The sequence below is a fragment of the Pleurodeles waltl genome, chromosome 2_2 (assembly GCF_031143425.1).
Source record: "Pleurodeles waltl isolate 20211129_DDA chromosome 2_2, aPleWal1.hap1.20221129, whole genome shotgun sequence".
Lineage (NCBI taxonomy): Eukaryota > Metazoa > Chordata > Amphibia > Caudata > Salamandridae > Pleurodeles > Pleurodeles waltl.
This window is the reverse complement of record NC_090439.1, coordinates 74,656,233-74,683,511: the sequence shown is the minus strand read 5'-3', so window position 1 is coordinate 74,683,511 and position 27,279 is coordinate 74,656,233.

Below are 27,279 nucleotides of genomic sequence, written 5' to 3'. Positions count from 1 at the left end.
TTGGGTGGAATAGCACAATGGGTCAATTGGAAATTACTTTTACTGTAGTTGTAACAGCTCATATCACCACATAGATCATTGAAAGTCTCAGAGGAAGTACATGGGAAGCCTGCATACAAAGGGCATCTCACACCTAGCATATACATGTCTATACATGATGGGTGACATCAGCCTAAACTTCTCATCAAAATAATTAGTAACGCAGCTGACATTATGGCTGCACCTCCTCCGCCCATTGCCTTAACTACATATGTCAGTGTATGTGATAACAATCACAACCCTCAATATATGCGATTTGTAATTGGATTTGCTAGTATAGAACTCATGTGCCATAACCGAGTGTGTACACTAGGTTCAAAACAAAGTTTCAAATGGTCACAAGTATGTGTAACATACTGGTTGCTACAGTCCTAGGTACCCTATTCCCAAACACATGGCAGTCTTTGAGGGGGGGTGGGAAGAACATCCAACAATCCCATAATCAATGCACACCCAGGAGTGTATAGAAAGCTCAACAAGTTTTTGCCTCCACACACACACCACCAGTGATGGGCTATCAACAAATTGGAGTCAGCTAAACCTTGTCCTATCCAAGGTCCACACATGTCAAAATGTACTGACTTAGGCCAACATCACATACTACCAGTGAGGCATATTTTTCTACAGACACAGAGGCGCAAGAACACCCATGATCATGAGTAGAATGTACACCTAGGCCATTGCACTCTAGTCCCACATACTTCTAGTACAACTTGTGGAAGTACATGCCCCCGGAAGATCCAACCTACAGTGTACTCAGTACATTGTTAACTAGGGAAGCAGCAGATTTCAGACAAGCCTTTTGCAGAAGCTATCTGGGAGAATGTCAGTCTGAAATGCAGACTCAGTCCGAGACAAGTCCCAGAGCAACTCTTACATTAACCAGTGTATTCCACATGACTCACCCCATTCCCCATAGCGGGCCCTACTGGAATGGCCTATAGACCCAAAATCTGAGAACTGGATAAGCATAGGTCAACTCAAAATGAAGTGATAACTGAAATCCCACTAATGGAACAATACTAATGAATGGGCAGCGCATCAAACCTTGAATTCTGTTGAACACACATTAGTCCATCATGCATCACCAGCAAACATTAAAAATAGCACACATGCAACACTCACTGTAGGTGTCGGGGTCCTCAAAATGAGCCACCTCTCCCACTGTGTACGGTGCAGGTCCACCTGTAAAGCATGGAAGGAAGAATATACTCAGAATCCGTGCACTGACAAACAATTGCAATTACAAATACAATGTGAGAACATGACATGAGTAATGAAACACTTTCACACATGCTCATACTGCATGGAATTATTCATGAGCAACATTTACATTGGATGAGTCTCCTGCTACAGTTACACACCCTACTACACACATGCAGTGGCCTGGACAGTCATGTGGTGGCAAAGATGCACCTCCATTAGTATGCCCCAACAATATAGGGGTGCATTCATCTCATCATGTGCATCCAAGAGAGACATCCAAAAGCTGGTTACTTGAGGACCGCATGACCTCTCAAACTCAAACAGCCTATGTGGTCATTTTCCATACACACCAACCAGACACACAGGTGACATATGTGTGGACAACATTGCTAACTTCAATTGAAGTGAAGGCAGCACTCATTTATAGCATCATGTAGGGTTTACAAATGTCAGTCTAGCTATGGCGTCTACATATGTAGGTATGATGTTTCAACATCCATTTTTCACTGGCTATTGTGACCTGTACAGTCCTAATTGCGTCATTAATGTGTTGCTTGTCTGACACAAAGGCAGCACTACATTAAATACTGCTACAGGCAACTGGTATGTGTAGAAAACATGAGCTACCTGACTGCTAGCATTTGTCTACCTTCACATTGTGCATCAATTACCCATTAGGTATCCCTAGCATTACACACAGTCAGCTACTTATCTGGCAGATTGGGTAACAATCATCACATGTCGCCAAACAGCTTTAAATTGTGCACATGTAATTGATCTGTACTCACCAACATGGCCACCAATCCTGATTCCCAGTTGGTCCAGCAGATCTTGCTCCCTGGATATCAGATCAGCCCAGCGGTGCTTCAGTTGATGTTCATTCCTTAGGCTACCATATACACGGACCAAGTGATGGCGCACCTTCCCCCACCGGACTTTACGGGCCTCCGTGTGATATCCCTGTATCACCCTACCCCCAGCCTCCAGCATGAGTGGGAGGAAATGGCAAACAAGCTATATAAATCCCCCCAATTCCTCCTCAGCCATCCTGGAAAGCCGTGGCGTACCAGACATGTCAGCACTGACAAAGGGGAAACAGTTGTAGAAAAAAGAAAAGGGGGAAATGGGGAAAGGTAGAGTAGTGAAATACAGAGAAAACTTAAGAAGAAGAGCCCAACTAACCCCTATATTACAGTACCCACAACAGACTCCCACAGACAATAAATAAAACACTGGACTTGACAAAATAATACAACACAGACTCAGACAGTATTCAACAGCAAGACAATGATGACAAAAGCACAATTGAGAAGGTACACTGGACACAAAAGCACTAATACACAGGACAACACTTTGCACACAGCCACACAGTCTAGAATAATCTGAGACTGCAAAGTGAAAGTGAAAGTACACCCACTGTACAGATTCTGTAAACAGGATTTCCTATTACATCACATCCTGCAGAAAATGGCCGCAGTTTTTTTCCCCCTATGCGTCATTTTTTCACGCATACAGCTTGTGCGTCATATTTTTTGACGCATAGGAGTGCACATAATGCAGAGTAAAAACAAAATTCTTCATTGGTCTATTATATTTGTTTGAGGCTTATTTTACAGTTCTAGAGTTGAAAATTAATCCGCTGGAAAATATGATATCTAACTATGAAAAATATTTTTGACTCAGCATTATCTGCACTCCTGTGCGTCAAAGATTATGACGCACAAGCTGTATGCATGGAAATATGACGCATTATAGAAAAAAATGGAGTCCATGTTATGCAGGATATTATGATATCTATTTTTTAAATAATTTTTTGACTCTGCATTATCTGCACTCCTGTGCGTCAAAAATTATGACGGACAAGCTGTATGCGTGGAAATATGACGCATTATGACAAATATGTCTTTCATTTGTCAAATTGTAAAATTAATTTTGTCATGACCAAACGGTGCTAAGTGATACACATTTGGGGTTAGCTATGGCAAATGTTCCTCATATGATGTATAGAAGGTATTCACAGTGCAATAGTAATGATTGGCCAGAATGGATATTACTCATAATTGTACACATATGTGGGTAATTGCTGATGGCTATTTTCAAAATATGAATGGGATACCAGGATGTATTCCTTAGCAAAAATGTGTCCACATTTATCACGGTAATCAAAATTATGTAAAGGCCAAATAGGTAGTGCAATTGTCGCCTACACTTTTTAAGGGGGTAACCATGTCCTAATTAGAGTTAATGTATCTTAAATGTGTTTTACTTTTGAAATGTAGGGCACACTTGCGCCTTATGCATGTGTGTGATTCACATGTGCATAAATAATGTCTATTTGGGGAGCAGTAGAGGTGGACTTAGGCCCCCAGCACCCTAGGTTTTGCTCTTCCAGACTTGCAAATTTATCCAAGGGTTTCCCAAATTCAGTAATGCGAAACCTTCAGCAGCAGGCTCATGGAAGCAAATAGGGTATGATTCACTGTTTGCCATGTGTCATTGCAACATTTGTACTCCAGTTGGCCTGTGTGGATGGTAATGTATCAGAAAACATCATAGCCTCTGTGCAGAAGTAAATGGCTGGTATTCAACACACACGACTCATCTTTATCATTTGAACAATGTTACTCAGCGTTTGAACAGTAGGGGCCTCATATGTGTTGACTTTTCATGGACATTATCTGAGGCTGCTGGTTTTGATGGAGGCCATTTACACAATCATACACTATGGTCCAGGTCCACTCTCACACTTTGTACTTTAGGCATTAATGAGGGCCAGACAACGGAAGGGCCAAGATTTGGCTATTCAAGGGCACTGTCACAAATCAGATGCAAATAACAGTTTGATGATGCAATACTATGTATTTGAGTATACATTGATGAGGCTAATTACAAATTAGTGTCTGAGGTACAAGAGGTTTTGGACAGCACGTGTGGTCCATAGGTGGACCCCAGGTATCTGTAGAGTGACCCACGGACAGGTGCCAGTCAGGCTGACAGGATGCTGGGTCAATCAGGAGCAAGTTCTTTCAGTAATTACATGATCAAGTGGTCTGACTAGAACTGGTCAGAGGGAACAGTAGACAGTTGAGATGTCACACTGTGTATGTCCTGTGTTGTTTTGAAGGTGACACAAGAACCCTGATAAAGTTTTCTACGGCAACATTAGTGTCAGAGATTAATGATGTAATAGCTCAAATTCAAACATGTATGCAGTAGGAGGCATCAGCAGGGACGGGGCATGTACATTTGGGTGGTGTGCATGGAGGGGATCACTGGTGTGGCCTCCATCTGTGTCTCACTAGTCCTGTCAGATGGGATTTGCTGATAAATAGCCTACAGTACCTTTCACAGAAGAATCAATCTACAGGTGATACCAGGGCTTATAAACTCAAGGCCAGTGTATTATATGAGCTGAGTTCCATGCAGTGAGATGGTACTATGACAATGGTAGGCATAGGAAAGGGTGTGGCACACTGGATGACTCTTGTGAGTGTGTGTGTGTAGATGAGGGAATCTCAGTGTACACAAATCAGCATTCCAGGGACCTCTTCAGACAGGTGGGGTGTGAGCAGCTGCAAGTGTATGTAATGTTTTTGGAAAAGGGCTGACATGTAGATGGGATGTGATGTGCTGGATGCTTGTCATAGGTGTAGCACTTGTGCTGTGTATGTTCTGCTTATGTGTAACTCTAGTGACAGATAGTCATTGCAATAATAGTATGTAGTTGGAATTACTGTTGGCAAGAGTCTAGTACTACATTCCTGTTCCTGAAGCATTAGCATGTGAACTGCCTGATGTATGAGGCCTGTTTTCCCCTAGTTGAGTGATGATGTTTTAGTTGTGTGCCATCTGCTGCGATGATCCATGTTTACTACATGTATGTGAGTCATATGTGTGGTCCTCAGCTATTGCCCTTCAAAGGTGAACTGTACAGGATGTCTGTCATTTACATTGTGCGTGTATTTGACCATTGTATGGTGGCCATTACATTTGTGGTGTATTTTTTTGTGTCATGATTGTTATATCATTATTGCTCAATGAGACGACATTCTTCTTCAGATATTTCAAGCTAAAGGTGGGCAGAAATGAATAGGCCAAACCATGATGTGGTGTTTGTTATCAGTGTTTATTTACAATAGTGCATTAAGTGGTGATGGTGATAATTATGAAAAGAAATTATTTACAATGTGTTGGCGCCTACGCACTTCAGCAGCCGTGTTTGGTTGTTCCCCCTCCTGTTGCAGGCCACCATCCTCCTCTTCGTCATCTTCAGGCATGTATGGGTCTGGTTCGAGGAGGGGAATGTTCCATTTTACACAAATGTTGTGCAATATTGCACATGTGAGTATGATCCTACAGACCATCTCTGGGGAATATAGTAGGCTACCGCCAGTGATGTCAAGGCAGCGGAACCTTGACTTGAGGATCCCAAAGGTCCGCTCAACAGTGCTGCGTGTCCTCTTATGGGCGTCGTTGTATGCCCACTCTGCAGCAGTACTCGGGTTCCCAAATGGTGTCATTAGCCATGGCTGGATGCCATACCCCTGATCAGCTGAAAGAAAAACACTAGCTGGCACTATTGAAAAGACCTTTAATGGCAGTAGTTGTCTTGTGTTGTCTGTGACTCTTTTGTGTACTAATGTGACATCCTATACTTGTAGGCTATACCATCTGCATTGTGTTGTTTCCTTGGCTGAGCAAGTGTTTGTCTGCTAACCGTTTGTCAGCAGTATGTTTTGGGATTTGCAGTACAGTGTGCCCTCCCTAGCATTGTGATTTGTGATACAGGTGTCCGTGTGTCTTCACTGAGGGTGAGATGATAGTTCCATGCACATTTAAATTTGGAAGTGTTGTTAACACGTTCATATCAAAGTACGCTGTACATCCCATACCTTTAAACTTATGCAATGTATTAATGTAAAGGTCATTGTGACACTTACAATTTGCAAGGTGACATTTAGGCAACCACACTCATTAATGTCTTCACATTAGGCTGTACAGTAAATTCCAATGTGTGACAGGTTCAATGGTGACTTAAGAAACACGGCTAGTGATGTAAGGACCTCAGTGTGTTCCTGTCTAGATGTTGCTGTTGTGGTGTATGTGTTGTGTGTCCTAGAGGGTTGCTGTGCAGTGTGTATATAAGTAGGTTTCTGTACTTACCAACAATTAGTCCATTGCCATACCGTCCATCCTGGAAGTGTTGGTTGATGGTGCAGTGACAGAAGATGAATGAGTCATGTACACTCCCAGGATATTTAGCCACGATGTTGGTGATCAATCCCTGGTCATCGACTATGGCCTGCACGTTGATTGAATGTGTGTGCTTCCTGTTGCGGTAGAGGTGTTCTGTTGCAGCAGGTGGCACAAGGCGTACGTGTGTGCAGTCGATTACACCAAGGACGTGTGGGAAGCCACTGATGAGGTAGAACCCCTGTTTTGTTTCCTGCTGCTTCTGCAGTGTTTTAGGGAAGCAGATGTGGCGGGGTGTCAGGCGAATGATGGCATCCAGTACTGTTGGCAGAAATGCCGAGAATGATGGTTGTGATATTCCGCTAACCAGGGCACCAGTTGTTTGAAATGAGCCACTTGCCAGCAGGTGAAGTACGGCAAGCAGCTTTGTTTCTGTTGGGGATGGTGCGGGGTGTCACTAAAGTGGGGGCCAACTGCGGTTTAATTTTGCGCAGCAGCTGCTGAATGGCCTGCCAGTTCAACCGGTACCTCTGTATGATGTTGTGTTCCCTGAGGCCATGCAGGGTTGTTCTTGGGTGGAATATCCTCTCCTGCCTTCTGCGCTGCCTTTGGGGTCCCTGCTGGTGTTGTTGCTGCTGGGCTCTGCGTCTGCGTGCACGCTGGATAAAAATCACCTCCATGTCTCCCTGTTGCTGCTCTGCTGCTCTGCTGCTCTGCTGCTCTGCTGCTCTGCTGCTCTGCTGTTTGTTCTGTGTGTTCTGATTAAATACAGGTGTGTTTGCCCCATTTTAACACCTGCCCTGACCCAGGTGTTAAATTTTGACGCAAATCGGGCTGTGCTTAATTTTTTTGCTCCGCCTCCCTGCCGAGAGTCATTTTTGATCGGAAGCATAAATACGACGCACGGCCGTTTGCGTTGTTTTTTGGACGGGAACGCCTACCCTGCATATCATTAACGCAGGGCGGGTTGCCGCATCCAAGAAATGACGCACACGGCGGAATTTTGTCGTCCGCGGGCTCGGGCGTCAGAGTTTAAATATGGGGCAACGTTTGCGCTGATTGTGCGTCAAATATTTTGACGCACAATTGGCGCAAACGGAGTATAAATATGCCCCTTGGTTTGCCTAAAAAATAAAGCTGCACGGGCAAGCGTGCATCGCAAAGTTAATGATGCGTCGATTCCTTACTCGTAAGTGACGTCGTGTGTCATTTCTTCTTTGGTCGGTAAGGCGATGCATCATTTTTCTCTCCCGCAAGAGAGCGGTGCGTTGATTTCCAGCTGGGGGACCTCTGTTCCACACAGGCTTCAGTTGATTTTTGATGCCCAGCAATGATGCCTGAGAAATCTGGTTGCACGTGTTAGAAAACCACGCAGCGTGGGATTTGCATCATTATCAGCAGCTGCAAGCAGGTGTTGCGTCGTTTCTTCAGCCGCGATGCATCAATCTTCCAGCCGCTATGCAGGTGGAGCATCGATTTTAGCCACGAAATGGGTGGTGCATTCTTTTTCATCTGCATTGCAGGTGGTGTGTCGAAAATGTTGCCTGCACGGTGTTCTGTGCATGGATTTCAGTCCTTGTTCTGCCACCTTCACCTCTCAAGGGCCCAGGAACTGGATAGGACACCAATTGGCAAGGCAGGAGTCCAAGCAGATAGTCCAGGTGCTGGCAGAGGAAGTGTTTGATAGTCCTGAGACTTCAAAATAGGAGGCAAGCTCAGCCTAAGCCCTTGGAGATTCTTCACAAGCAGGAATATACCACAAAGACCAGTCTTTTTGCTCTTTCAGGTCGAAGCAGCAACTGCAGGCCAACCTAGCAGAGCACAGTCACAGGCAAAGGGGCAGTATTCTTCCTCTAGCTCTCCAGTTCTTCTTAGCAGAGGTTCCTCTCAGTTCAATAAGTAATCTAACAATGTGGGGTTTTGAGTCCACTACTGATACCCCTTTCTTCCTTTGAAGTAGGCAAACTGCAAAGGAAAGTCTCTGTTGTTCACAAGATCCTGCCTGGCTCAAGCCTGGCTCCAGACTCACATCATGGTAGGACAAATCTCTATCACAAATTAAACATGTACATTTTCATTTCTACGTTTTCTCTGTTAGGGTTTAAAACTGCAGATTTAGTAGTTGCCATATGCTACTTCTCTGTCCCTAGTTTATTATTACATGTTGCCCTCTCTCAGTAGCAAGAATGAGCCATTTGAGTCCTGGAGTGGAGCGATGGGTTGCAGATATGGTGGAATGGGTGCTAGCCAAAGAAATACATTTGAAACAATGTAGGCGAGATGTCAAGTATGAGGAGAAATTACGTGAGTGGACCGAGCTTCTATTTGGCTTCATGGAACCTGAGGATATGTGCGTACACCACTCAGTGGATAAGGAGGGATCTGTTGACACTGATGAGGACTGAACCTGTATTTATAAGAACTGTTGTTTCCTCCTGGACATTTCCGGAGGCACCCTAATGTTGTCTTCTGTATACCTATGAAGGGGCAATTAAAGCATAGTACTGTGATGTTATTGATTTTCCTCTGATGTATATACCTGCGTTACATGTCACACGGTTGAAGATAGTTATTTCGTAACTGTTGCTGTTGCTATTGTTACTGTACTGGTGAAATACAAATAAACGATGTTTTAAAAGGGGTGGTAAATGACTGTTGGCGTGACATTAGCAGGAGTGTGTAAACACTTTTAGTATCAATCAAATAATATCAATCATATGTAAATACAAAAACAAAATTGGGTGCAAAGCCACTCCAAGGTGGACTGCAAAAGCAACGTTAGTGCTCCATCAACAGTCTGGAAAACACATTTACGCGCACTAATGGGCCGGTATTTCAGTGCATGCTTGCTTCACTTCACTGTTCATGCAATGCAAAGGTAAGCAATCTTTAGATATGCACACAGAAACGCACAATAGCCTGTAGTGAAAATTGAGACAGAAATACTCATCTGGTCTTATCCAAATTCTGAATGGCATTTTCTTCAAGCAATGGCTGCAGGCAGCTGACTCACACAATAAGGGGCTGACCACCTCTATCTATGCATTTTGTATTGATGACATGAGCTTAAGAGAGAGCTAAATCAGTATGGAGCCAGCACTAAAAATAAACAGACACTTGTGATGCAGCCACAGCATGAAGTGCAGTCTAAATTCTTTGCATCATACTGATAATCTCTCGTCAATGTTTTATGCTAATACCCACATGCAGCAGTGGCAAGACTATGAGATTTATTTAAAGTCTGGCAGACATGGCACTCTGTCAAACAAGACAGATATTCTGTCTGCTGTACTGTAAGTGCCATAGACTTTTATGCACTTATAGTGCAGCAGATGGGACATCTGCCACATTGCTGACAAAGTATCCCATCCACTAAACTCTAAATATGCTCCTAATACTCAAATACAGCTGTAGTTTTATTTGGTGGATGAACAGCACCCTCTGAATATGTGTTTGTTAAAGCAAATAATCTAAAATGTTTAATGTCGAAATAATTCAGTATTTTTTTATTTGAAAAAAGCATTTCATAGAAGTAATAACTGTTGCAGATTTCTTAGCAGATTCTGTAGGAGGCTGGCCGGGTTTGTGGTGTGTACCTAAGGTAATTGCACCTTATATCAGGTCCAGTTATCCCTTATTAGCGAGGTCATCGCAACACTACACTGGAAAGTCCCACGCCGCCGGAGAAGAGCTTAGGGAGCTGTGCCTTGCAGGATGGAGTGTTGGGGATCTGGGCTATGCTGTGTATGAAGGATTCTTGGAAGAAATGCACAGAAGCCCAAAAAGCTGCAGAAGACGCAATGCACAGGGGTACTGTCACAGCACTGGGAGGCAAGCTCTTACCTCCACCAAATTTGGACAGCTGGACCTTTGGACTGTCCACCACCTGTGTTCCAGGGAGCACGCTCATCGTCAGGAGAGGAGTCCCAGAGTACCGGTTGTCGTCACAGAAGGGTGCATGCAGAAGCAGGCAAGTGACTCCGTCACTCAATGGGAGATTTCTTTGGTTCTTCTAGCGCAGGGTGAAGACAGGTAGTTTGTTTTGAGAGCGTGCACACCTTGGAAACTATTGAAATGCTGGCTGGAGCTGAAGTTGCAAGTCACAGGAGTCATCCTGGATACTTTGTTGCAGTTACAGCGGTTCCTGGAGCAGTCTGCGGTTGATCCAACGGTCCGAAGCTTAAGCAGAGGATGCAGAGTAGTCCTGGAGGAATCTTGCAAACCAAATCTGTGGAAACACCCAGAGGAGAGACCCTAAATAGCCATGAGAGGGGGAGTGGCTACCTACACAGGTATGCAGCTATCAGGAGGGGTCTCTGACATCACGTGATGGCATTGGCCACTCAGAGGTCTCCAGAGGGTCCCCACATTTTGGAATCCAAGATCGCTAATGCCAGGGGCACTCTGGAGGAGCAGTGGAAACCTCAGAGAGCTGGTTTGGCAGTACTGGGGATCCATGGTGGAGCCCCCAGGGTGCATGGGATTGGGCCCCCAATACTAGATTTGGATTGGGGGGTCAATTCCATGATCTTAGACAACTCACATGGCCATATTCGGAGTTACCCTTGTGAAGATACATATATGTATTGACATAATGCTTATAACGGTGTTGTCTCACTCATGAAGTCCCGGGAATTGGCCCTGGACAACGTGGGGCACCTTTGCTAGTGCAAGGGTGCCCTCACACACAATAACGTTGCACCTAGCCTTCAGTAAATGAAGGTTAGACATATAGGAGACTTATAAGTTACTTAGGGCCGGATGTATCAAAGGGTTTTACCCATTCTGTTTCTATGGGAAAATGCTTTAGTACATATGGCCCTTAGTGCAGTGTAAAATGGTTGTGAAATAGTCTGTGCACTATTTCACTCAGGCTGTGGTGGCAGTCCTGATGAAAGGTTTATATGAGCTCATTGTGGGTCGCAAAAGAAATGCTGCAGCCCATAAGGATCTCCTGAAACCCCAATGCCCTTGGTACCTAGGTACCATATACAAAGGACTTATAAGAGAGGTCCAGTGTGCCAAACAGAATTGGAATATGGGTTCACTATGGATAGTGACAAATTTGGTATGTTTGGTAAGTAGAGAGAGCATAAGCACTGGAGTTCTGGTTAGCAGAACTTCAGTGACACAGTCAAGCATACTGATAACACACATAGGCCACAAACTGAGCACTGAGGTCCTGGCTAGCAATATGCCAGTGAGACAGGCAGAACACACTGACAAATAGGGTTATAAACTATGGGCACTGGGGTCCTGGCTAGCAGGATCCCAGTGAGACAGTAAAAACACACTGACAAACAGGCCAAAAATGGGGGTAACCATGCTAGAAAGAGACTACTTTCTCACAGAATCCACTTGATGGTTCCATTGCTACCAATCTCATGCCTAACTCCCACCCACTAGTATTTAGCCCAGTGGTGATATGCACTGAGACAGGTTCTCTAACCTTTTCTATGATAGCAGGTACTTTTGGTCAATGAATATCACCCTAAGCTACTCATGCATATTATCACTGTTACAATATGACTAAGCCTGGGTAAAATTAAAATTACACAAGCATTATATAGCTTGTTATAACACTAGCAATTACAGCTTTGCGGCACGTCATGAAATCAAATAATTAAAGTGTGCTGGAGTGCTGGACAAAGGTAGCCGTACAGATGCAAGCACCCAATGTGTGTGGCAGCTGTGCTTATTGGACTTTTTGTGAAAACTGTATCCAAGCATCAAAAATTGACAAGCAAACCGAATTGTGCTAAAATATCACGCTAAAAGCTGGATTTGCATTTCAGTAAGTATTTGTGTACGAAAGCAAATAAGGCAGATTTTGCATACCTCTAAAGATTACCATATCAAATGTGAATCATTATCTCTTTCTATGTGCCCAGACCTTCCCTTTGACCTATTGGGATGGACTTCTATGAGCTACTTCCAGGGAGCTGGCAAGCCACCAGTAGCTCCTGAGCTACTGGTTGGAGCCCCCTGCACTAAGATTTTTGAAAGGAGAAATTTTAATTTCAAAACATACATGCAAACACAGTGCTGATGATAAAACTACAGGACCCTAATGGAATACTGGCACATCTTAACTTCTTTTAGCTTATGTCTCTCAGGGAGCATTCAAGCAGACTACATATAACAAACAACTTCATAATATATCATTGCTTGGCTGGTACTGAAGCATATAGTCAAGGCAGCACAGGTTTTAAATCAATCAATAAATACGCTCTATTTGAATATTACAAGACAATCATAAAAGCACAAAAAATAAATACATTGCATATATATATATATTTTTTCAATGCATGGAACAAATATTAAAAATTCATTTAATTACACTAACGTGCACTATTTTTTAAGATGCACCCAAAGGCAAAATCACTGATGGACTAGGCAACATGATAAAAAGTGCAGGTTAGTGCTAATAAAAGCTGTGTTATTTAACAATTGGCAGTAAAAATGTGTGTTTAATAGGCACATGATATTTGTTAGGCCTGCCAGCCTTAAGCTGGTCTTCCTCAAAACCTTTTGACTTTTTCCCTCCATTTTCTTGGCTGAAATTTGTTTTTGTTGGCCTTTGGACTGTTTACTTTGCCACCGCTAACCAGTGCTAAAGTGCTTTTGCTCAGTCCCCTAAACATGGTAAAATTAGCTTACACCTAATTAACATATTTAATTTACTTACAGGTCCCTTTTAGAGTGATATACTAAATACCCAGGCCCTGTAAAATAAATGCTACAAGTGGGCCTGCAGTACTTATTGTGGCAACCACCTAAGTAACACTCTAAAACTGGTCCTATGCCAGCCATTGCAGTCTGAATGCAATGTCACACTACCATGTCAACTGTCATTTAAACCCCATTGCAAGTCTTAAACTCCCATTTTATTTCATATAGGGCATGCCTAAGGTAGGCCCTAGGTAGCCAGTAAAGGCATATTCCTTTTTCAATGTGAGATGCAGAATGCAGTGCACATGGAAAGAGGAGGTAATGGGTAGAAATACAGATATTTTCCCTTGTTAATCCCTTTGTTGGGTAGGCGCACTATTTTGGCTCAAACTCACATTTACAAGTCATTTTGTACATCTGGGTTTGCGTCAAAATACATGGGTGGATGCACTGAAATAACAATGCTCCACCCATGGAACACTTACCTAACGCAAAGTAACACAAGGTAGCTCTATGAGCTGTGTTGCATTCCTTTATATTTATTAAACCAGGCAAAACCATGTAAAGTGTGTTTGGCTGGATTAGTAAATGTCAAAAATATGTTTGCTTCGGGGCTGTGCCACAAAAGTATGAGGCCCTGATGCAAAATCACTGTAAATCTGTGCATGTGTCTTTATGAGAGCGTAACCATAAAGCAACACTCAATATGTCAGGAGAATAAATACATAAAAGAATATACACTGTCCTTTTCCTCAACAAAAGAATGTATTGATTCACCATTACCAAACCCAAATGAAAACACAAATAGAAGATGTAACCAACCTTGAAATACCCTAGCCAGGAGCATAGCTTCAGCGGGGGTGTTTAGGGTGTTACAACCCCCTAATAAATATATTTTGTGATAAACAGTTGGGTGCAGGTACTTTCAGTCAGGTATGGTGAGGTATATGTCGAATTTCACAGGATTTTTTAAACAAACATGCACACTCTCCCTCTCTCTGTTTGGAAAGAGAATGAAAACAAAATTGGTTATTTCACAAAATAATGCATTTTCTTTCACTTAGTACTCCTACCAATATGCACTACTCTCCCTTTCCTCTGCCCCTTAAGCCCCCTGGTGTCCCCTGTTTGTCGTATCATATATTTGAACATTACTAAGGTTTTCTGATGCAAATCGAAGCAAAATCTTTTTTTTCCAATTTACTTTCTGGTTCAAAGCTTCTTTTGTGCTGGAAGTTCACTAGAAAGTAATGCAAATCAGCACATAGAGCTACTTTGCATTACTTAGTGCCAAGTGGGCATTCCATGTGTGGTGCATGGGCATTCCCATGCAACCACCCATGGTTTTTGACACAAACCCTATTTACTAAAACAAAAGTAGGCAGACTTTTGCGTGAAAAATAATGTCCATTTCAAATAGGCACTATGAAGGAGAAATGCTTTTATTTCTCCTTTCTTTTCTGACTTTGCATATGCACTGCTCTATATAGCAGGCATACAAAACGGGAAGTGTTAAAAGTTAGGGTAAGCATTGTACTTTGTACTGGAAGGCTACCCTTCCAGTACAAAACCCATGCTAGATTTACACAGACACCCTTGCACTGGGGTGCAAAGGTGTGTGCATGGTGCACACACACCTGATTGTGGGCCAGTGCTAGGGATAAGGAAGGAGACTGCCATGTCTCCATAAATATGGCGCTCTCTCTCCTTCTGCGTGAGAATTTGGCTACTTAGACCCCTGTGTGCCAGCTTGACAGTTGGGAAATCTGAACCTCATCTCCCCTCCACCATCCAATTTTACTGGCCTAGGTATGACCCTGATCCTAGGGGTCTTGGACAGCCCATGCAAGCGATGACAAATCATGAAAACCAAAAAAGTTAACATTGGAGGCTAAAAGGACTCAAGAAATTATATATAGTGAAGCATCGAGGAGGAGTGACTCTACTAGACCCAATGTCCTACAGCACTAACAGAATGTTATACAATCATACCTGAACAAAAGTTCAGTTTTCAGAAGTCAGTGTCAGAGGAATAAAGCATTTTTACAGTTTCAAACACTCCGATTTAGAGTTTGTGACTGCAAAAATCATTTTCCACTCTTCAAATAATGTTTATAATTCTGTAAATTTTTACTGACTCCTAAAATTGAATTGCAACCCCATACCAATCTGTTATTTGGAAGCAGGGCTGAACTGGCCATACCAGGCATCATACGTTTACCCAGAAGGCTGAAAGTGTGGGGCCAGTTTTGTTACTGAGGGCCAGTGTTGATATGGTGCTGCAATATCATGCCTCAGTAACAAAAGCAGTAAGGCAGGATAATCCACTCACTCTCCTTTCAAGCCTCTCAGGGCCAGCCAGTGCTTCACACTTGCACTCAACTGCAGTTTTTGTGGAGGCTGGTCTGACAAAACTGCCAAGGTTGCTTTGGGTTTGCAGTCAGGCCCTCTTTGGAAAGGACGTATTTGTGGTCCCCCTCCTAAATGCCAAATTAGTATGCAATGAATCACCATTTTGTGGCTGTAATATGGTTGCAAAATATTGAAAGGTTACTGACTTGCTATTTGGGCCAGCAACCCATTGACACAAGAGAAGGGGCCCACGTGGTACAACTTCCACTTTGTGAATGCAAACAAAATTTCTGGCATTGGTCACTGCTCTCACAGAAAACTTTTCATTTTATTGTAACATCATTTCCTTTGAAGAAGCAGGCTGCATTAATAAATGAAGCTTAAGCTTTTTAACAGCAATTGCAAGGATGATGGTGTGCTGACCCCAGATATTCACCATCCCTGTGATAGCCACCAATCAGGGTGAGTTGCAATTTGGACTTAGCTCAACAATATATCACTCTGAATTGGAATTTTAGGAACTGACCTTTTAGTACACAGGTAAGTTCTTAAATATCCATACGGTTTGCAGGTTGGGGCTTTTTTGTGACCAGCATATCATACATGTGGCTCTAAAGGTTCTGGGCCTGACTTCTGTGGGGCACCCAGTGCAGCACCATTTTTCTTCCACCCCCTTATTGCCCCTCTGATGCCACTATGTGTGCACCATATCTAAGATACAGTGCACCATGGTGTAAAGCCAGGGGAATTAGTTTAAAAATGTTTCACGCTACTTCAGAGCTTTTCAGGATTAGCATAAAAAATGCTGATGCTAATCTGGCAAAGCCTATTGAGGCCCATTGAAAACAATGGCATGCCCCCCTTTTAATGCCTGCTCCGAGTAGGCATTGAAAGTGCTGAAATAAATGACGCAAATAAATCTTTTATATTTCATTGCATCATTTTCCATTTTTTTGGCCCCCCTAACGAGGGAATGCCCCCTTTGCATACATTATGCCTGGCGCAGGCATAATGTAGTGAAAAGGATTTAAAAGTTGTGCAGTTCATGCATTGCGCCACTTTGTAAATTTGTTGTGGCAATTTTGGCCTCGTTGGATCACATTAGCATAAAAAAATGACCCTAAGGTGGTGCAAGGAGGCACTAGCAGCTCTTACACCAGTCCCTTAGAGTTAAAAGGGCAGGGAACTCCATCACAAACGTCCACCAAACCCTTGATCTACCTTCTCTATTCTGAGTCAGGAAGATCATCAGTTTTCTGATGGTGGTGCTCCCCACAGCTGCGCTGTTAGGAAGCTTAGGACCATATTGAAAAAATGTACTAATCAGCTATGAAGCACCACATTTATTTTGTCCCGCCTATCAGCACCTAACAACACCATAGTTGTGCCAAATTTATAATATGGAGCATCATGGTGGTCTTTAGCACAATAACATCAACATTTTTAATTATTTTGTGGTGCTTTGCTTCACTAGCATCAAAAATATTGATGCTAGTGCAGCAAAGTGCAAGGAGGCCCATAGGTTACTATGTGAGCATCATTTTAACGCATGCTTTGTGTAGGCATTAAAAATGATGGCAAAAATGGTGCAGTGAAATCTTTTACATTTCACTGCACTATTTTTGCAGGCCTCCTAGCACTGAACGCCCCCCTTGCATAAATTTTGCCTGGCACAAGCATAATGTGGAGCAAGGGGTTACAAAGTGGTGCAAATCTAGCACTGCGTCACTTTGTAAATATGTCACATCAGAAAAGTCACTTTAGATATTCCTTAGTGTCCAAAAATGGCATTATGGCGGCACTGAGGTGGCATTAGGGGTTCCTAAATATGCCCCTTAATCCGATGACACAAAGGTGAGGGGGCTGTAGGAAGAGGACATTCTTATGCCCACCATATGTAAAACAATCAGTCAGATGTCATTATTTTCTTTCCATCAACACCAGGCATAAACTGGCAGTCAGGAATAGAAAACAATTATGACCCCTTTGCCCTGGGAGAAAACTCACACTCTGGAAGTTTGTTTTTGAAAAATGAATAATGTTTTGTGTACAGCCATCTAAAGAAGGTATCTACACACCAAACGTTCAGTGCCTTCACAGGAGCCACCATGCTGATAGTTTCTGTATTCACACTGAGATTACAACTGTGCTGGTGAAAATGGACATCATTTATGGGACACCTGGGGTCACAGTTGTGACCCCTGGCTTGCCCTTTGTGACCCCTGGCACTGTTTATGCGACCACTTGTCCCAGAGGTGTTGAAATCAGTGCCAGGAACACAGGGACAGCTCGTCCTTAGGGATGTCGGTTGAGACTCCACTCTGTTTTCTCTCACCATTCTTATTACACTAATAGTGAGTAATATTTTATTATTAATTTTTAGTTTATAAAAAATGGAGTACAGTTAGCTGGAATATAGCCTTCCATTGCAGCTGAGGGAAGTAAAAGAAGATTTATTTTAAATGCAAGTGGTGTGCATGCTTGCAGCTGAGTGAGTTTATGTGAGGGAGTATGTGTGTAAGTGGAAATGTGTGTATGTGTTAGAATGTGTGTGTATGTGTGTGTGCAATTGAAGGTCAAAGGTTGTGTGATGTCATTACCGCTACCCCTAGCATTTTGGTGAATTGACGTTCATGTTGGTGGAGTCCTCTGAATATAGCAGTCCTCTGTCCTTCACAGTAGCCAACATTGGCCCATATTTATACTTTTTTAGCACCGCATTTGAGTCATTTGTTGATGCAAAATCGGCACAAACCTACAAAATACAATTGTATTTTGTAAGTTTGTGTTTTGTAAGTTTGTGCCGCTTTTGCGTCAAAAAGCGGCTCAAATGCGGCACTAAAAAGTATAAATATGGGCCATAATGTCCTCTGCCATCCTGACATACTGAGGTAAAACCACCATTCTATAAATCAGGCCCTATATATTTTTCCGGTACATGACCAGCTAAAGCTGATTTTTTGAACAGAAGAAAAAAACTTTTTTTATTAATCCATAATTGATTTTTTTTTATCTAGAATGCTGCAGTAATGTAATCATACCCAGTAGCAGGGCATTTAGCAACTGTATTAATGTTACCATCAGTGATCTGTGTAATGAGTGACCATTACCATCACTAATATTTGTATCACCTATTGGCTACTATGGTTCACTGTGTTGCTTTAGATACCTACCAATATGAAAAGCCAGAGGAGGTCATTCTGACCCTGGCGGTAAAAGGCACGTACCGCCGGTCAGAAGACCGCCATCATCCCGCCGCGGCCGCGGTAAACCGCCACGGTCATTCTGACCCACAACTGCCAAACCGCCAAAAACCCGACATCCACTGAAGGCCGCCTCATCAGCGGTCAGTGATAACCTGGAGATGACCAAACCTCCACCGTCACGCCAACACAAACACGCCCATGCCATTATGACCCACAAATCCACACGGCGGTCTTTCAACCGCGGTATTCCATTGGCGGTACACACCGCTGCGCTCAAAATACCCACACCTTTACAAAACACAGCCACATTGGACAATTCCAAATACACACAACTGATACACATACAAACACCACTCCCACACACCCATCACCATATAAAACACACACCCACATCACCCACAAACCCCCACAAAGCGAAATTCAGAGACACGGCGCAATACACAGAGAGAGAGCACAGGGAACGCAAACCACAACACACACAGGAACCCAACATCATCACCCACACCACATCTACGCACAAAACACCACACACCACTACACTCATCACCACAAACACCACCCCACACCTCATCCACACCTCCCCATGGCACCCCAAAGACACCCTAGGTTCTCGGACCAAGAACTCAGGGTCATGGTGGAGGAAATAATCAGGGTAGAGCCCCAGCTCTTCGGCACACAGGTGCAGCACACCACAATAGCCAGGAAGGCGGAGCTATGGCAAAGGATCGTCGACAGGGTCAACGCTGTGGGACAGCATCCCAGAAATCGGGAAGACATCCGAAAGCGCTGGAACGACCTACGGGGGAAGGTGCGGTCGATGGTGTCAAGATACAACATCGCTGTTCAGAAGACTGGCGGCGGACCCCCACCCACTCCACCCGAATTCACAGCATGGGAGCATGAGGTCTTGAACATCCTGCATCCTGAGGGCCTCGCTGGAGTAGGCGGAGGAATGGACTCTGGTAAGTCAAATCTCAACTACTTCACCCCCCCCAACCACCAGCATGCCAACCCACACCCCCACCCTCACCCCCAACCCCCAGCACATATCCTCCCTGCTAATGTCTCACCAGCACAGCCCACCCAACCCAACCCAAACCCCTGAATGCCAACACAAACCATGGACACCCATCACCTAAGCATGACCACTGCACATACCCATCCCCCCCCACAAACCACCCTCACAACTCCTCCCACATGGGACTGCCAGCACTGGGGGACAAGGGCACCCACAAATTGCACGCCACGGCACACACAAAATCAATAACCATATTCTTTTACCCCTGCAGGGCCCTAACGCCAACACACCGGCCAGGAGGGTCCAGATTTGTCCATCCCACCCCCAGAACAGGCCCCCAGTGATGACAGTAGCTCTGTCGACCTAGAACCTGATGACCAGCCCGGACCATCGGGGACCTCTGGACAGTCGGTTACCCTCAGTCAGCCCCAGGCCACAGCAGACCTACCCCCCTCAGGAAACACCAGCACAGCACCCACCCAGCGGGCCCATGCTTCTGTCTCCAGGACAGGTCAAGCAGCGGTGTGTCTACCAGTACAGGGCACCCAGGGTAACCCACAACCCCAACAACAACAGGGACCTGGGGGCCCTGGTAGTGGGCACACCGTCCAGGGGACAGAGGCCCAGGAACAAAGAGGAACTGGGAGGGCTGCTGTGCGACAGAGGGAGGACAGGCCTAGGGAACCCACTGTCCAAGAGGCCCTCACCACCATCATGGGAGCGTACCACCACTCCCAAGAGACGATGGCGACGGTCCTGGCCAAGTTCCAGGAGATCCAGGCCATGCAGGAGGGCCAGTACATGGGGTTCCGGGAAGAACTGCGCACCATCAGTTCCGCAATGGGTACAATCGTGGTGGCACTCAACCAGATTGTCACCACATTGCGGGACCATGTGGCCCCCCAAAGGGCCCCTGCCACTAGCATGGAGGAAGAACAGCCCACCACCTCTGCCGGCGCTAGTGGTCAGGAGGCCCCGACACAACAGCAACGGCCCTCCCGGACCCCACCCCCTGCAGAACAAGAACCACCCCGCAAGAAAGGCCTGAGATCGAGGAAGAAGACAGAGTAGGATGTCAAGACCCCCGCCATGCACAGAAACCCCCGGATGTCATCCCACTGTCCCACTTGTTTACCCTGTCCAACCTTGAACTGCCCCTTCCACAGGCATATGGACAATGGACCTGTAGGAACGACGGTCTGGACACTGCCATGGACATGCCTCCACCATCGCCCTGTTTGAACCATACACCTATTTTAAAACTTCAATAAACACAATTATTGCACATTAACCAACTGGATTCTGCTATCTATTTATTTAAACCAAATGTATTCGATATAACCAACAAAACAGTTCTAGTTACATTGTGATGACAACATACCAGTGTCACACAGCGGTAGTCCATGGGGAAAAAAACCAGAGGGCACTCCGTGGGGATCAGATAACTGAAATAGGAAGTGATATACACAACTAAGTTACCATACATTGGGGTGAAAGGTCAGACAGTAGAGAGCCACTACAGTTACAGATATAATACAATGCTGGAGTAGATTATTACCTGTGTGTCACTGGAAATACTGCAGTATCACTCTGTCCCTGTTGTCTGTGTCGTCCTCTTGGTCTTCCTCCTATTCACTCTCCGCAGGCTCCACAGCGGCCACAACACCACCATCTGGACCATCCTCCTGCAGGAAAGGCACCTGGCATCGCAAAGCCAGGTTGTGAAGCATGCAGCAGGCCACGATGATATGACACACCTTCCTTGGTGAGTACATTAGGGATCCACCAGTCATATGCAGGCACCTAAACCTGGCCTTCAGGAGGCCGAAGGTCCGCTCAATCACCCTCCTAGTCCGCCCATGGGCCTCATTGTACCGTTCCTCTGCCCTGGTCCTGGGATTCCTCACTGGGGTCAATAGCCAAGGCAGGTTTGGGTAACCAGAGTCACCAATTAGCCACACACGGTGTCTCTGTAGCTGTTCCATCACATATGGGATGCTGCTATTTCGCATGATGTACGCGTCATGCACTGACATTGGGAATTTGGCATTTAAATGGGAGATGTACTGGTCAGCCAAACAGACCACCTGGACATTCATCGAATGATAGTTTTTACAGTTCCTGTACACCTGCTCATCGTCTTTTGGGGGAACCAAAGCCACATGGGTACCATCAATGGCACCAATGATATTGGGAATGTGTCCAAGGGCATAGAAATCACCCTTCACTGTAGGCAAGTCACCCACCTCAGGGAAAATGATGTAGCTCCGCATGTATTTCATCAGGGCAGACAACACTTTGGACAACACCTTCGAAAACATAGGCTGAGACATCCCAGATGAAATGGCCACGGTAGTTTGAAATGATCCACTTGCCAAAAAATGCAGTACTGACAGCACCTGCACTAGAGGCGGAATCCCTGTGGGTTGGCGGATGGGTGACATCAGGTCTGGCTCCAGCTGGGCACACAGTTCCTGTATAGTGGCACGGTTGAGTCTGTAGGTGAGTATGACGTGTCTTTCTTCCATTGTCGACAGGTCCACCAGCGGTCTGTACATGGGAAGAATCCTCCGTCTCCTCGCAAGTCCCAGCGGACGATGCCTAGGAAGGACAACATGGAGCACAGAGTCAAGCAACCCACAGGTAAGTGCCCACAGCATGCCCAGTAGACGTATCTCTCGGGATTGAATGGCTAGTATGATTGTCGGTGCAAGGCCTAGCCATGTGTGACGCAGTAGGAATGAAGCCATGTGGGCCCTTGAAATGGCGGCTGCCTGACCTGTGAAGTGTGACAATATGAAGTGAGGTAATTGCGCAAGCGTGGCACACCGTGGCGGTAGGCGGTCGCAGTCCGCGGCGCAAAGCCGCATTGGACAACATTGAACCCTATGGTTTTCAGGAGCCAATGGCGGTGAGCGCCGGCCGCCGCGGTACGCACCGCCGCGGCACGCACCGCCACGGCCGTAACTGACATTTTCTCTCTGCTTGACCACACGAGACCTGAGCATCCACAGGAGAGGACCTATACTGCAAGTGCTGCTGTGACCTCGGTCTGGAAGTGACAATGGCTGCTGCGACTGGGGAAAGGGCCCCCGCCTTCAGTTCTGAGGAGTTGGAGAAGCTCGTGGACGGGGTCCTCCCCCAGTATGCGCTACTCTACGGGCCTCCAGACCAACAGGTGAGTACACGGGGGGCAATGTATAGTGCCCAATGCCTGGCCTGAGTGGGGAGGATGTACGATGGAGGGGAGGGAAGCGAATGATGAATGCATGGCACGACAGATGAGAGCATGTGCCACATGGCAAGGTTGGGGAGGGGGGGCCACTCACATCGTGCATGCAGAAAAGTGATGATGTTTCTCTTCCCCCCTGTACATGTCACATAGGTCAGCGCCCATCAGAAGATTGACATTTGGCGTGCCATCGCCAAGGACGTCCGGGCCCTGGGGGTCCACACCAGAAGGGGCACCCACTGCCGCAAGAGGTGGGAGGACATCCGCCGCGGGAGCAGGAAGACCGCGGAGGCTCTGCTGGGGATGGCCTCCCAACCTAGGAGGGGTGCCAGTCGTACCTTGACCCCCCTGATGTCCCGGATCCTGGCGGTGGCCTACCCCGATTTAGATGGGCGCTTGAGGACATCACAGCAGACACAAGGGGGTGAGTACCAGCACATTCAGCTATTTTGCGCGCAGTGGAGGTGCCTGGGTGGGGGAGGAGGGCTGTGGGTATCCCAAGGCCAAGGCGATTTCTGTAGGATAGGCCCGTCCGTGAAGTATGGTCCTGTGCCCCCGCCCCCCACCTCTGTAGGGTGCCTAGTAATGCGATTCATGGACCAGTGTATACTGTGTGGGCAGTTGTCGCCCATAGGCTTGTAGGGCATGTCCCAGTGAATGAGTAGTGTACCCCAAGTGCGCAGCGTAGTGCAGGGGGCTTCTGTGTCTGTCCTCTCCGCCAACGGTGTCCCCAATGCATGCACTCAACTTGTCTTTATGTTTTCCACCCCCCCCCATTTTCTTTGTTTATCTGTGAATGTGTGCATTAGCATCATCAGGCGGAGGAGAAGTGGCATCGGCGCAAGAGGGAGCTGCATCTCACATGGCCCCGGAGGCCCATGCAACAGACTCCGACATGACCAGTGAGATGGAGGGCGAGGGGGGCTCCACCACAGGGACCCGTGGAGACGGCAGCGACACCGACACGTCCTCGGAAGGGAGCTCCCTTGCGGTGGTGGCAACATCCGTGCCCACCGCAGAAACAGGTACAGCCGCCACCCAGCGCACCAGCTCCGCCCTCCCAGCAGCCCCTCGGCCCGTGCCCACAAGGCCAGGAAGCCAGCCATCTCCTTCGCCCCAGGCACCTCAGGCCCTGCCCCAGTCACCCCTGCTGCCCTCAGTGAGGAGGTCATTGACCTCCTGAGGACCATCATTGTTGGCAGTCTACCCTTTTGAATGCCATCCAGGGTGTGGAGAGGGAGGTGCATCAAAGCAATGCATACCTGGAGGGCCTTCATTCAGGTCAGGCTGCCCATCAACAATCGTTCAACGCTCTGGCCTCAGCACTGACGGCAGCCATTGTCCCTGTCTCCAGCCTCCCTCTTCTGACTCCCTCCACCCAGTCCCACTCCCCTGTTCCTCTGCCTATCCCATCCACACCTACAGACCAGCCTGCACACACCTCAACACCCAAGGGCAGCTCATCCAGACATAAGCACCACAGGAGACACAAGCATTCACCCAAGCAACATCCAGATGCAGACATACCAACAGCCACTACCTCCTCTGTGTCCCCCACCTCCTCGTCTCCCTCCTCCCTCCCTGTGACGTCTCCACACACACCTGCAAGCACACCACCATTAGCCATTGCACCCATCACCAGCACACCCTCCACACCAGTCCGCACACATGCAGTCACCACCCCCACTGCCATGTACACGTCCCCTGTGTCCTCTCCCAGTGTGTCTGTCACCCCCGCTTCCCAACCACACAAATGCAGGCAGGCACCCAAACAACAGCCATCCACCTCACGTCAGCCTCCTGCCCAAGCACCTGCACCCAAAGACAGCACACTTGACTCTCTTACAACCACATCCTCTTCCTCCACTCCCATACCCACTCCAGCCACCCTTCCCATGGCTCCCAAGAAAATCTTCCTCTCCAAAGTGGACCTCTTTTCCTCACCTGACCCACCCCCTCCATCCCGTAAGAGTTCCACAAACACCTCAGCCACCACCAGCCCAGCAACTCCAAAGAACGTTGTGCCTGGTTTTTGGAGTCCGCCCTTTCCTTGGGCTGGGACATCGTCCAGCAGCAAAGGCACAGCCAGCCCCCCCCTGGGAAGAGGACCAAGAAACTGAAGGGCAGGCACGACAGGCCTGATACGCCTGCCCCCAAGGAGGGTAGCCTTGCACCGTCACCTGCCACATCGGGTAAGGGAGCCAAGGGCCACGGACAGTCTGCCAAGGAGGGCAAGGGCAGCAAGGAGCAAAGGGCAGGAAGCAGCCGACCTGGCCATGAGGGCCCCACCAGCCCCATTCCGGGGGTATCGAAGGAGAGCCAGGGCCCCAGGACTCCATCACAGGAGGGCCCGCAACGGAAAGGTCCGATGCAGAGTGAGCGGCAAATATTGGCCAGGTGTGGTTCACTGGAAACAGAAGACAGGCACCGCTGAACAGGGCCCCGCCGTGAGGAGCACCGCTGAACAGGGCCCCGCCGTGAGCAGAACCGCTGAACAGGGCCCCGCCGTGAGGAGCACCGCTGAACAGGGCCCCGCCGTGAGCAGAACCGCTGAACAGGGCCCCGCCATGCAAAGCAACGCTGAACAGGGCCCCGCCGTGAGAAGCACTGCTGAACAGGGCCCGCTGTGAGCAGAACCGCTGAACAGGGCCCCGCCGTGAGCAGAACCGCTGAACAGGGCCCCGCCGTGAGCAGAACCGCTGAACAGGGCCCCGCCGTGAGGAGCACCGCTGAACAGGGCCCCGCCGTGAGCAGAACCGCTGAACATGGCCCCGCCGTGAGAAGCACCGCTGAACAGGGCCCCGCCGTGAGCAGAACCACTGAACAGGGCCCGCCGTGAGGAGCACCGCTGAACAGGGTCCCCCGTGAGCAGAACCGATGAACAGGGCCCCGCCGTGCGAAGCACCGCTGAACAGGGCCCCGCCGTGAGCAGAACCGCTGAACAGGGCCCCGCCGTGAGCAGAACTGCTGAACAGGGCCCCGCCGTGAGGAGCATCGCTGAACAGGGCCCCGCCGTGAGCAGAACCGCTGAACCGGGCCCCGCCGTGAGAAGCACCGCTGAACAGAGCCCCGCCGTGAGAAGCACCGCTGAACAGGGCCCCGCCATGAGCAGAACCGCTGAACAGGGCCCCGCCGTGAGGAGCACCGCTGAACAGGGCCCCGCCGTGAGGAGCACCGCTGAACAGGGCCCTTCCTGTCAAGCACCGCTCCGCTGGGCCCTTCCTGTCAAGCACCGCTCCGCTGGGCCCTTCATCTCAAGCACCGCTCCGCTGGGCCCTTCATCTCAAGCACCGCTCCGCTGGGCCCTTCCTGTCAAGCACCGCTCCGCTGGGCCCTTCATCTCAAGCACCGCTCCGCTGGGCCCTTCATCTCAAGCACCGCTCCGCTGGGCCCTTCCTGTCAAGCACCGCTCCGCTGGGCCCTTCATCTCAAGCACCGCTCCGCTGGGCCCTTCATCTCAAGCACCGCTCCGCTGGGCCCTTCCTGTCAAGCACCGCTCCGCTGGGCCCTTCCTGTCAAGCACCGCTCCGCTGGGCCCTTCATCTCAAGCACCGCTCCGCTGGGCCCTTCATCTCAAGCACCGCTCCGCTGGGCCCTTCCTGTCAAGCACCGCTCCGCTGGGCCCTTCCTGTCAAGCACCGCTCCGCTGGGCCCTTCCTGTCAAGCACCGCTCCGCTGGGCCCTTCATCTCAAGCACCGCTCCGCTGGGCCCTTCATCTCAAGCACCGCTCCGCTGGGCCCTTCCTGTCAAGCACCGCTCCGCTGGGCCCTTCCTGTCAAGCACCGCTCCGCTGGGCCCTTCATCTCAAGCACCGCTCCGCTGGGCCCTTCATCTCAAGCACTGCTCCGCTGGGCCCTTCATCTCAAGCACCGCTCCGCTGCGCCCTTCATCTCAAGCACCGCTCCGCTGGGCCCTTCCTGTCAAGCACCGCTCCGCTGGGCCCTTCCTGTCAAGCACCGCTCCGCTGGGCCCTTCCTGTCAAGCACCGCTCCGCTGGGCCCTTCATCTCAAGCACCGCTCCGCTGGGCCCTTCATCTCAAGCACCGCTCCGCTGGGCCCTTCATCTCAAGCACCGCTCCGCTGGGCCCTTCCTGTCAAGCACCGCTCCGCTGGGCCCTTCCTGTCAAGCACCGCTCCGCTGGGCCCTTCATCTCAAGCACCGCTCCGCTGGGCCCTTCATCTCAAGCACCGCTCCATTGGGCCCTTCATCTCAAGCACCGCTCCGCTGGGCCCTTCCTTTCAAGCACAGCTCTGCTGGGCCCTTCCTGTCAAGCACCGCTCCGCTGGGCCCTTCATCTCAGGCACCGCTCCGCTGGGCCCTTCCTGTCAAGCACCGCTGGCCCATTGGCAGTCCCGGTTC